Source organism: Nomascus leucogenys, chromosome 15 (genome assembly GCF_006542625.1).
Source record: "Nomascus leucogenys isolate Asia chromosome 15, Asia_NLE_v1, whole genome shotgun sequence".
Classification (NCBI taxonomy): Eukaryota; Metazoa; Chordata; class Mammalia; order Primates; family Hylobatidae; genus Nomascus; species Nomascus leucogenys.
The window spans coordinates 1,505,865-1,517,997 of NC_044395.1; the positions used below are offsets into that span (position 1 = coordinate 1,505,865).

General features: G+C 39.9%; 1 protein-coding gene and 1 non-coding gene across 4 annotated transcripts in view; both read left to right on the plus strand.

Annotated features, from left to right (window-relative positions):
- The window catches only part of OPCML (opioid binding protein/cell adhesion molecule like), a 1,139,289-nt gene that overhangs the window by 98,711 nt on the left and 1,028,445 nt on the right, over nt 1-12,133 (plus strand). The gene's annotated exons all lie outside the window — the stretch shown is intronic.
- Nucleotides 1,556-1,657, plus strand: LOC115830571. The gene has a single exon (XR_004026119.1). It is a non-coding gene; the product is annotated as a small nucleolar RNA U13 (small nucleolar RNA).

Sequence of the window (12,133 nt, forward strand, 5' to 3'; positions counted from 1 at the left end):
CCCGCTTCTTCCTCCCGCCTTGCTCCAGCGCGCTGGCAGCTGACTAGATAGTGCCCCCCCACATTGAGGGGGATCTTTCTGTTCCAGTCCACTGACTCAAATGTCAATCCCCTCGGTCAACACCCTCACAGACAGACCCAGAAACAATGCTTCACCAGCCATCTAGGCATTCTCCATCCAGTCAAGCTGACACCAGACATCAACCGTCACAGACTAGCAGCCTTAGAGACGCCAGCGTCTATCTCAGATTGCCCGCAATATTCCCTGTTCACCCGTGCTCACAACCCTTGGCTTTCTCATCCCACAAGCCCTCTCTTGCATGCATTTTGGACTTTTGTTTTATCTGTTGTCCCTTTTTGTCCCCACAACTTTGATACTATTTGCTTTCTATTGTTTAGACAATCATCAAAATTTTTCATCCATTGGCACAGCTCTTCTTTGTCAGTGCTCTTATGAGCTGTCATTCACCCCCAACATGGCTTTCTTATCACGTCATGGGGTTTGAGATAGGCTAAAGGTAAACCCATGTGGCTCAGGCTTACTTTCTTAGTCAAGCCTTAGCTTCATCTGTTTAAGATAGTTTTCATCTAAGGAATAGGGGCTTCCATTTTCTCTTTGTGGGTAGAGGGTCTTTCATGTATCTCTCATTGACATTCACTGACTGACGCTGTCCTGGCTGGGTAGCAGTAAGGGATATGAGACTGCATGCAATCTAGATCCTTCTCCTATGCAAGCAGGCCCAGTTGGTGTGCACTTTGAAAAATGCCTCATAAAGTAAAAAGAGCCATGGGTAAAAGGTGATATAAAGGACTAAATTTTCCATTAGGCAAGGTGCGGGAAACTATTTCATAGATAAGGTGACTGTTGAATGGTTTAATCAAGGTTGACTCAAAGTTTGCAGTCAGAGAGTTTGGGTGGATATCAGGAGTAAGAAGGCATTGCAGGGATTGCAGGCAAGAGGGGAGAGGTGAGCGGGGTTGCAAAGGTTTTGAAGTGCATGGCATGCTTAGCAAATATTAAGCAATCCATTCTGGTTATCCTGCATTTAAAGGGGAAGGGAGGAGTCATTTGGCTGAGGTGTGAGAGGTCTCTGAAGGAAATGTGTACCAGGCCCTAATTGTCTTCTGCGGGATTTCTCTATGAAAGGACCTGCAATTTCCCAAGTGCACATGATGCAGAAGCATTTACACTGTGGACTGCAGCACATCTTGACTCCCCAGGAAGAGCCAAAAAGGTGATGGCCAGAGAGAAAGTCGAGGAAATAGCTTCTGCCCGCCATCTCATCTTAGCCCCTGTTGATATTATTAGGTTACTGATAATGGCTTCCGTCTGTGGCAGGCAGAACAAGCTCCACCCTTCTGTGTGTCTATCTAATGACAGCATTCGGCTTGGCTGATACATAACGCACTACAATCTGGGTCCTGATCGTTAAGCAACATCATCAGTTAACAACAAATAAATGTTGGTTTATTGTCAGAGAAATAAGATGTCATATAAATTAGATAGATGTGCTAAAAACTTAATCATTAGGCTTAGATGAAAAGAAATGGAGCAGGTGCTTCTGTGGTTCATAAGCATGATGGCTGGGCTCAGGCGCATGTGTGAGATGTGCCGCCCTTGAAACTGGTTATGACGTCGGCACATTACCCATCTGACATGAAAACAACATCAACAACACAAATGAAGCCATGAGTGTGTATAAATGAACCAAAATAGAAAAGCATTCCATCATATCCCTGAGTCCTAAAGACTGAAATGTTTAGAGCTATGCAGTTACGCAGGGGTTTTCACATAAAGTATTACCCTTGCTCCTCAGAAGAACCGTGCGAGTTCGGTTCTATTATTATCCTCACTTTACAGCTTGAAGAAACTGACAATTTTAGTAACTATTCAAGGTCACGCAGCTAGTAAGCGAAGGAACTGGGCCATAAACCCATATTTCCCTAATTGTACGCTCTGTCATTTTTGCAGTTAGTCTTCAATACAGGACACAGTACATCCTGGCACTCACAAATGTGAATATGGAAACTTGAATGTGGGGTGCTGGACTCTGAGATCACATTTGTGAGCTTAACAGCCCAGAACCTCCAGATCCTGAGAAAATTTTAAGTGAAAGATGCGCGGAGTGAAACTGTTAACTCATGCAATATGTGGATTTTGACTAAAGTCGAAATAGGGGAATTCTATCACTATAAAAGCCTTGGGATGAGGGGACTGATCACAAAAGATGGCCACACAGTTCCTTACCCGTTGCCTTACTATATTCCATCTTTCATTTTGCCAAGTCAAAAATACACCAAATGGAAGAACCAAAACTTAACAGTCTTTTTGCATTCATTTATGTAACAATCAGCTCCTAGTTTTTTGTTGTTATTTTTCTTTTTTTTGAAAGTGACAATATAAGCCATGTAGTATTTTGTTGTTGTTCTTGTTGCAGTAGGTACGTTAGCATTTTTTTAAAATTTGAGAATGAATAATTTATTGCTAGTTTTAAAACTCATCTACTATGCAATCCTCAATTGGGTATTTTGTGACTGCACTTTGTGTATATGTTTGTATGTGGTTGCATGTAGAGTGTGTGTATGAGAATGCACATGTGTATTTTGGAAATCATTATTTATAGCTCTTAATTAAAAATTTTTAAAGGAACTATATAGGCTCAGTTATTTGTTTTCACATTTGAGCAGCTGAAATTAGATCCCTCTTACACCTTTGCCAGAGCAAAACTGTGCAATATGCGTAATGTGCTCTTGTCCCCTCTAGAGAGGTGGGGCTAGAGTGGAAATGGCTAATCCTCTTCACAGGGGATGAATTGGAAATTGAGTTTTGCAAACGAAGTCAGAGATAATTTCCCATCTTCATTATTTATGGAAATCAGTTACTGTATTTTAATTATCCACTGCTTATATCGTCCACATAAAACGCCTTTCCTTTTATTTAAACTGCAAATAATTGCCGTAGAATTATTCATTGGAAATTGGAATCCACTTTTTTGATCTCTGGAAAGCCTATTAATAATGAATGAGGATGTTATTTATTTGTTACAATTCCACAAATGGAAACTGAAGAAAGACTCTATATTCCTCACTTATCTCCTCTGACAATACCTGAGTAAACTCACCCCAGGAGAAATGCCAAACTGTGGAAAAGCAACATAACGATGAGAACAGCTTTCTTTTTTTTTCTTCTTTCAACAAATGAAATGCCTACTCACTTCAACAAATGTGGGCCTACTATGGGAAAAGCACTGTTAGGTGAAATCAGGGAGAAAGTTAAGCTAGACGTGAATTTTACCTTTCAGGACATAATAAACATTCATAAAATCCTTGACATTTGCAAGCGATATACCCTGAGACCTTCATCAATCCCCGTATTCATGAATCTTATATAGCATATAATTTGCTACGTAAAATGCAATAAAATATAACTGAAAAATATAAGTGACCCCTTTGGACCCTTAATGATTCTATAAATACAGAACTCAAGTAATTTATAAAGCTATTAAAATAAATCTCGCCATTAACATAAACTCTATACTAGGCTATCTCTCACTTGAACAATTTTTGCACTATCCAGAGAACTTGCTAAAATAGCTTCATAAATTGCTTTTTCCAGTTTCCGTACAGAATGTATGGTGGACCTTTCGTGTCTGAAATACTGCAGAATCTGAATCTTTGCTTTTAAATGTTATTTTAAAAATATGTATTATATTAAATAATATATATTATATTGAATATATATTAAACATATATATGTGTGTGTGTATATATATATACACACATATATATGTGTGTGTATATATATAATTTTTTAATATTATATATATTATATATATATATAATTAATGTATATATATATAAAATATATATATACATTATATATATATATATATATAATTTTTTTTTCTGGCCAAAGCCGTCACTTGATTGGATCTACTTATTTTTCTCTTCATTTATGTTACCAACAGTAGAAGCCAATTTTCTTATTAGGAACTTTTTCCCCCTCCCATTGGAAGGATCAAAGTTTGACCACCTTTTTAGCCTGTGTATGGAGCTAAGCAGAGAAATTTGGTAATGGGTGCCCTGGGCATTCCCAGCTGCTCTCACAGGCTATAGAAGTCACTTCTGAACTTCAGCCATGGAGTATTGAATTCAAATTTGGGCCTCACAAAAATTAAAATATAATATCCATGATGAAATTTGAAGCCTTTGTAAACAGTCAAAGTGCTAACTTCTATAACCACAAATGAGCAGGGTCTGATATACTTATATATTCAATACGACGGAGAAAGTGGCAAATACTCAAAGGAAAGATACAGGTAAACTTAACTTCAGAAGCTGCAGGGGAGTTTGAGGAAGACTACAGGGAGGAGGCAGCATTTTTCTGGACTTTGAGGATAGGTAAGACTTAGAAATGTGTCACAGACATAGACATCATAGACATTTTGAGTAGAGGAAACAGAATGAGCAAAGACGTGAGTGAGGAGGCAGGGAGCTTTCATGAGGAAAGTGAATAGTGTAATCCCACCTAACTATAAAGGTAATTTCTCCTCAATGTAAAAATGCAGAAAAATGCTTTCCTCTTTTTGGATATATGGTAAGATGAGGCACACACATAAATAATCCCAGTGTATTTAGAAATACAATGAAAAATATATTTAAAGTATTTTTAAATGCATAATGACCTGGCAGGATAGCAAGGGAAAGTTCAAGAAGCACAAAGCAACAAAACAATATTACTTCAGAAGGATAAGCTATGGTGAAGCCAGTTCTGCCCTAGGATAGCTTCTGATCCCTCATTCCCTAGAGTGCAAATTTGAGGGATTGTGTGTGGATATGAGATAAAGCCTGGGACCTGGTAAAATGGCTGGGAAGATTACAGAGTTTATCCTGGTGCCACAGACCCTAAAGGCAAAACCCTGAAATGGGTTAAGGGGGAAGATGTACCTTGCAGAAGGAGAGAGTGGGACTACTTGGCTGGGTTGAAGATGTCTCTGGATGGAGGGGCAAGAGAGGCTTCTTGGAATCCTTAACTGGAAGACTGCTCTCCCATGGGTGTTAATTCACAACTCCTGTGTGGCTCCCATAAGTGGTAAGCTTGGACGTAGGTTGGTAAGACTTCAAATCCTTGGTAAAAGCAAGGCAAATCCTCATTGAAGGAATGCACTTTAATCGCAGGCGTTGCTAACATTTCCACAATTTTGTAAAACATGTAGCTCATCACGTACATGAGGAAATAGACCACCATGAAGAAAAGTCAGTGCTCATAGTATAATGTAGAAAAGGAACTTTGAAAACTACAGATGGGGCAACTTTTCAAAAGCAGAATATAAAATATGTATGTATAATTATGCACAAAGAAATAAAAATGGCTGTCAGAATACAATTTAGGATTAAGAGAACATTAAAATCCACCAGTAATATTTTTAAGTAACCAAATAAAACTTCTTAGAAATATGAAACATAATAATTGCGAGTAAAATTTCAATAGATGGATACAAAACAGATTAGTTCCAGCTGTGGAAAGAATTCATGACTGGAAGATAATCTTAAGAAAATAAATACCAAAAATCTAGAATAGAGATTCATAAACTTCCTTGGTTCATGGCACCATTCATGTGTTAGTGCCTCAATAATTTTTTCATAGTATCCCTAGAGCAAAAGAAATTCCCAACATTTCTTTTATTAAGTAGTTAGGCTCAAACAACTTAATTTTAGTGTTTTGCATAGTATACAATGAATAGCTATGTCTCTCTCAAAAATGAAACATTCCCACAGTGTTCCTGTGAATTCACTCTGGTTTCCCAGTATTCCTTCACCTGTAGTTTGAGAACCATGGATGTAAAATAAAGAAACAAAAAATGGAAAATGTCAAAGACAACTTAAAGAGACTCCCATGTAGGTCTAACATATGCCTAGTTGAAGTTCCAGAAGAAGAAAGGGAAAAGACATGGTAAGAGAATTTTCCAGATTTAACACAAAATTCATAGATTCAGAAAGAACAACAAATTACAAGCAGAATAAATACAAAAAACTGGGCATGGTGGCTCGTGCCTATAATCCCAGCTACTTGGGAGGCTAAGGCAGGAGGATCACTTGAGCCCAGAAGTTTGAGGCTGCAGTGAGCTTTTTTTTTTTTTTTTTTTTTTTTATTTATTTTTTTATTATACTTTAGGGTTTTAGGGTACATGTGCACAATGTGCAGGTTTGTTACATATGTATCCATGTGCCATGTTGATTTCCTGCACCCATTAACTCGTCATTTAGCATTAGGTGTATCTCCTAATGCTGTCCCTCCCCCCTCCCCCCACCCCACAACAGTCCCCGGAGTGTGATGTTCCCCTTCCTGTGTCCATGAGTTCTCATTGTTCAATTCCCACCTATGAGTGAGAACATGCAGTGTTTGGTTTTTTGTCCTTGCGATAGTTTACTGAGAATGATGTTTTCCAGTTTCATCCATGTCCCTACAAAGGACACGAACTCATCATTTTTTATGGCTGCATAGTATTCCATGGTGTATATGTGCCACATTTTCTTAATCCAGTCTATCGTTGTTGGACATTTGGGTTGGTTCCAAGTCTTTGCTATTGTGAATACTGCCGCAATAAACATACGTGTGCATGTGTCTTTATAGCAGCATGATTTATAGTCCTTTGGGTATATACCCAGTAATGGGATGGCTGGGTCAAATGGTATTTCTAGTTCTAGATCCCTGAGGAATCACCACACTGACTTCCACAATGGTTGAACTAGTTTACAGTCCCACCAACAGTGTAAAAGTGTTCCTATTTCTCCACACCCTCTGCAGCACCTGTTGTTTCCTGATTTTTTAATGATGGCCATTCTAACTGGTGTGAGATGGTATCTCACTGTGGTTTTGATTTGCATTTCTCTGATGGCCAGTGATGATGAGCATTTCTTCATGTGTTTTTTGGCTGCATAAATGTCTTCTTTTGAGAAGTGTCTGTTCATGTCCTTTGCCCACTTTTTGATGGGGTTGTTTGTTTTTTTCTTGTAAATTTGTTTGAGTGCATTGTAGATTCTGGATATTAGCCCTTTGTCAGATGAGTAGGTTCAAAAAATTTTCTCCCATTCTGTAGGTTGCCTGTTCATTTGATGATAGTTTCTTTTGCTGTGCAGAAGCTCTTTAGTTTAATGAGATCCCATTTGTCGATTTTGGCTTTTGTTGCCATTGCTTTTGGTGTTTTAGACATGAAGTCCTTGCCCACGCCTATGTCCTGAATGGTATTGCCTAGGTTTTCTTGTAGATTTTAATGGTTTTAGGTCTAACATATAAGTCTTTAATCCATCTTGAATTAATTTTTGTATAAGGTGTAAGGAAGGGATCCAGTTGCAGCTTTCTACATATGGCTAGCCAGTTTTCCCAGCACCATTTATTAAATAGGGAATCCTTTCCCCATTTCTTGTTTTTGTCAGGTTTGTCAAAGATCAGATAGTTGTAGCTATGCGGCATCATTTCTGAGGGCTCTGTTCTGTTCCATTGATCTATGTCTCTGTTGTGGTACCAGTACCATGCTGTTTTGGTTACTGTAGCCTTGTAGTATAGTTTAAAGTCAGGTAGTGTGATGCCTCCAGCTTTGTTCTTTCGGCTTAGGATTGACTTGGCGATGCGGGCTCTTTTTTGGTTCCATATGAACTTTAAAGTAGTTTTTTCCAATTCTGTGAAGAAAGTCATTGGTACCTTGATGGGGATGGCATTGAATCTATAAATTACTTTGGGCAGTATGGCCATTTTCACGATATTGATTCTTCCAACGCATGAGCATGGAATGTCCTTCCATTTGTTTGTATCCTCTTTTATTTCATTGAGCAGTGGTTTGTAGTTCTCCTTGAAGAGGTCCTTCACATCCCTTGTAAGTTGGATTCCTAGGTATTTTATTCTCTTTGAAGCAATTGTGAATGGGAGTTCGCTCATGATTTGGCTCTCTGTTTGTCTGTTATTGGTGTACAAGAATGCTTGTGATTTTTGTACATTAATTTTGTATCCTGAGACTTTGCTGAAGTTGCTAATCAGCTTAAGGAGGTTTTGGGCTGAGACAATGGGGTTTTCTAGATATACAATCATGTCATCTGCAAACAGGGACAATTTGACTTCCTCTTTTCCTAACTGAATACCCTTTATTTCCTTCTCCTGCCTGATTGCTCTGGCCAGAACTTCCAGCACTATGTTGAATAGGAGTGGTGAGAGAGGGCATCCCTGTCTTGTGCCAGTTTTCAGAGGGAATGCTTCCAGTTTTTGCCCATTCAGTATGATATTGGCTGTGGGTTTGTCATAGATAGCTCTTATTATTTTGAGATACATCCCATCAATACCTAATTTATTGAGAGTTTTTAGCATGAAGGGTTGTTGAATTTTGTCAAAGGCCTTTTCTGCATCTATTGAGATAATCATGTGGTTTTTGTCTTTGGTTCTGTTTATATGCTGGATTACATTTATTGATTTGCGTATGTTGAACCAGCCTTGCATCTCAGGGATGAAGCCCACTTGATCATGGTGTATAAGCTTTTTGATGTGCTGCTGGATTCGGTTTGCCAGTATTTTATTGAGGATTTTTGCATCAATGTTCATCAAGGATATTGGTCTGAAATTCTCTTTTTTGGTTATGTCTCTGCCAGGCTTTGGTATCAGGACGATGCTGGCTTCGTAAAATGTGTTAGGGAGGATTCCCTCTTTTTCTATCGATTGGAATAGTTTCAGAAGGAATGGTACCAGTTCCTCCTTGTACCTCTGGTAGAATTCGGCTGTGAATCCTTCAGGTCCTGGACTCTTTTTGGTTGTTAAGCTATTGATTGTTGCCACAATTTCAGAACCTGTTATTGGTCTATTCAGAGATTCAACTTCTTCCTGGTTTAGTCTTGGGAGGGTGTATTTGTCGAGGAATTTATCCATTTCTTCTAGATTTTCTAGTTTATTTGCGCAGAGGTGTTTGTAGTATTCTCTGATGGTAGATTGTATTTCTGTGGGATCGGTGGTGATATCCCCTTTTTCGTTTTTTATTGCATCTATTTGATTCTTCTCTCTTTACCTCTTTATTAGTCTTGCTAGCGGTCCATCAATTTTGTTGATCTTTTCAAAAAACCAGCTCCTGGATTCATTAATTTTTTGAAGGGTTTTTTTGTGTCTCTATTTCCTTCAGTTCTGCTCTGATTTTAGTTATTTCTAGCCTTCTGCTAGCTTTTGAATGTGTTTGCTCTTGCTTTTCTAGTTCTTTTAATTGTGATGTTAGGATGTCAATTTTGGATCTTTCCTGCTTTCTCTTGTGGGCATTTACTGCTATAAATTTCCCTCTACACACTGCTTTGAACGTGTCCCAGAGATTCTGGTATGTTGTGTCTTTGTTCTCGTTGGTTTCAAAGAACATCTTTATTTCTGCCTTCATTTCATTATGTACCCAATAGTCATTCAGGAGCAGGTTGTTCAGTTTCCATGTAGTTGAGCGGTTTTGAGTGAGTTTCTTAATCCTGAGTTCTAGTTTGATTGCACTGTGGTCTGAGAGACAGTTTGTTATAATTTCTGTTCTTTTACATTTGCTGAGGAGAGCTTTACTTCCAACTATGTGGTCAATTTTGGAATAGGTGTGGTGTGGTGCTGAAAAAAATGTATATTCTGTTGACCTGGGGTGGAGAGTTCTGTAGATGTCTATTAGGTCCACTTTATGTAGAGCTGAGTTCAATTCCTGGATATCCTTGTTAACTTTCTGTCTCGTTGATCTGTCTAATGTTGACAGTGGGGTGTTAAAATCTCCCATTATTATTGTGTGGGAGTTTAAGTCCCTTAGTAGGTCACTCAGGACTTGCTTTATGAATCTGGGTGCTCCTGTGTTAGGTGCATATATATTTAGGATAGTTAGCTCTTCTTGTTGAATTGATCCCTTTACCATTATGTAATGGCCTTCTTTGTCTCTTTTGATCTTTGTTGGTTTAAAGTCTATTTTATCAGAGACTAGGATTGCAACCCCTGACTTTTTTGTTTTCCAGTTGCTTGATAGATCTTCCTCCATCCCTTTATTTTGAGTCTATGTGTGTCTCTGCACGTGAGATGGGTTTCCTGAATACAGCACACTGATGGGTCCTGACTCCTTATCCAGTTTGCCAGTCTGTGTCTTTTGATTGGAGCATTTAGCCCATTTACATTAAACGTTAATATTGTTATGTGTGAATCTGATCCTGTCATTATGATGTTAGTTGGTTATTTTGCTCGTTAGTTGCTGTAGTTTCTTCCTAGCCTCGATGGTCTTTACAATTTGGTGTGTTTTTGCAGTGGCTGGTACCGGTTGTTCCTTTCCATGTTTAGTGCTTCCTTCAGGAGCTCTTTTAGGGCAGGCCTGGTGGTGACAAAATCACTCAGCATTTGCTTGTCTGTAAAGTATTTTATTTCTCCTTCACTTATGAAGCTTAGTTTGGCTGGATAGGAAATTCTGGGTTGAAAATTCTTTTCTTTAAGAATGTTGAATATCGGCCCCACTCTCTTCTGGCTTGTAGAGTTTCTGCTGAGAAATCAGCTGTTAGTCTGATGGGCTTCCCTTTGTGGGTAACCCGACCTTTCTCTCTGGCTGCCCTTAACATTTTTTCCTTCATTTCAACTTTGGTGAATCTGACAATTATGTGTCTTGGAGTTGCTCTTCTCGAGGAGTATCTTTGTGGCGTTCTCTGTATTTCCTGAATCTGAATGCTGGCCTGCTTTGCTAGATTGGGGAAGTTCTCCTGGATAATATCTTGCAGAGTGTTTTCCAACTTGGTTCCATTCTCCCCATCATTTTCAGGTACACCAATCAGACGTAGGTTTGGTCTTTTCACATAGTCCCAAATTTCTTGGAGGCTTTGTTCATTTCTTCTTATTCTTTTTTCTCTAAACTTCCCTTCTCTCTTCATTTCATTCATTTCATCTTCCATCAGCGATACCCTTTCTTCCAGTTGATCGCATCTGCTACTGAGGCTTCTGCAATCTTCGCGTAGTTCTTGAAACTTGGCTTTCAGCTCCATCAGCTCCTTTAAGCCCTTCTCTCCATTGGTTATTCTAGTTATCCATTCTTCTAATTTTTTTTCAAAGTTTTTAACTTCTTTGCTATTGTTTTGAATTTCCTCCCGTAGCTCAGAGTAGTTTGATCGTCTGAAGCCTTCTTCTCTCAACTCGTCAAAGTCATCCTCCATCCAGCTTTGTTCCGTTGCTGGTGAGGAACAGCGTTCCTTTGGAGGAGGAGAGGTGCTCTGTTTTTTTTAGAGTTTCCAGTTTTTGTGTTCTGTTTTTTCCCCATCTTTGTGGTTTTATCTACTTTTTGTCTTTGATGATGGTGATGTACAGATGGGTTTTTGGTGTGGATGTCCTTTCTGTTTGTTAGTTTTCCTTCTACCAGACAGGACCCTCAGCTGCAGGTCTGTTGGAGTTTACTAGAGGTCCACTCCAGACCCTGTTTGGCTGGGTGTCAGCAGCGGTGGCTGCAGAACAGCGGATTTTCGTGAGACCACAAATTCAGCTGTCTGATAGTTCCTCTGAAAGTTTTGTCTCAGAGGAGTACCCGGCTGAATGAGGTGTCAGTCTGTCCCTACTGGGGCGGTGCCTCCCAGTTAGGCTGCTCAGGGGTGAGGGACCCACTTTAGGAGGCAGTCTGTCCGTTCTCAGATCTCCAGCTGCGTGCTGGGAGAACCACTACTCTCTTCAAAGCTGTCAGTCAGACAGGGACATTTAAGTCTGTGGAGTTTCTTGCTGAGTTTTTGTTTGTCTGTGCCCTGCCCCCAGAGGTGGAGCCTACAGAGGCAGGCAGGCCTCCTTGAGCTGTGGTGGGCTCCACCCAGTTCGAGCTTCCTGGCTGCTTTGTTTACCTAAGCAACCCTCGGCCATGGCGGGCACCCCTCCCCCAGCCTCGCTGCTGCCTCGCAGCTTGATCTCAGACTGCTGTGCTAGCAATCAGCGAGACTCCGTGGGCATAGGACCTCCGAGCCAGGTGCGGGCCACAATCTCCTAGTGTGCCGTTTTCCAGGCCCGTTGGAAAAGCGCAGTATTAGGATGGGACTGACCCGATATTCCAGGTGCCGTCTGTTTCCCCTTTCTTTGACTAGGAAAGGGATCTCCCTGACCCCTTGCCCTTCCCGAGTGAGGCAATGCCTCGCCCTGC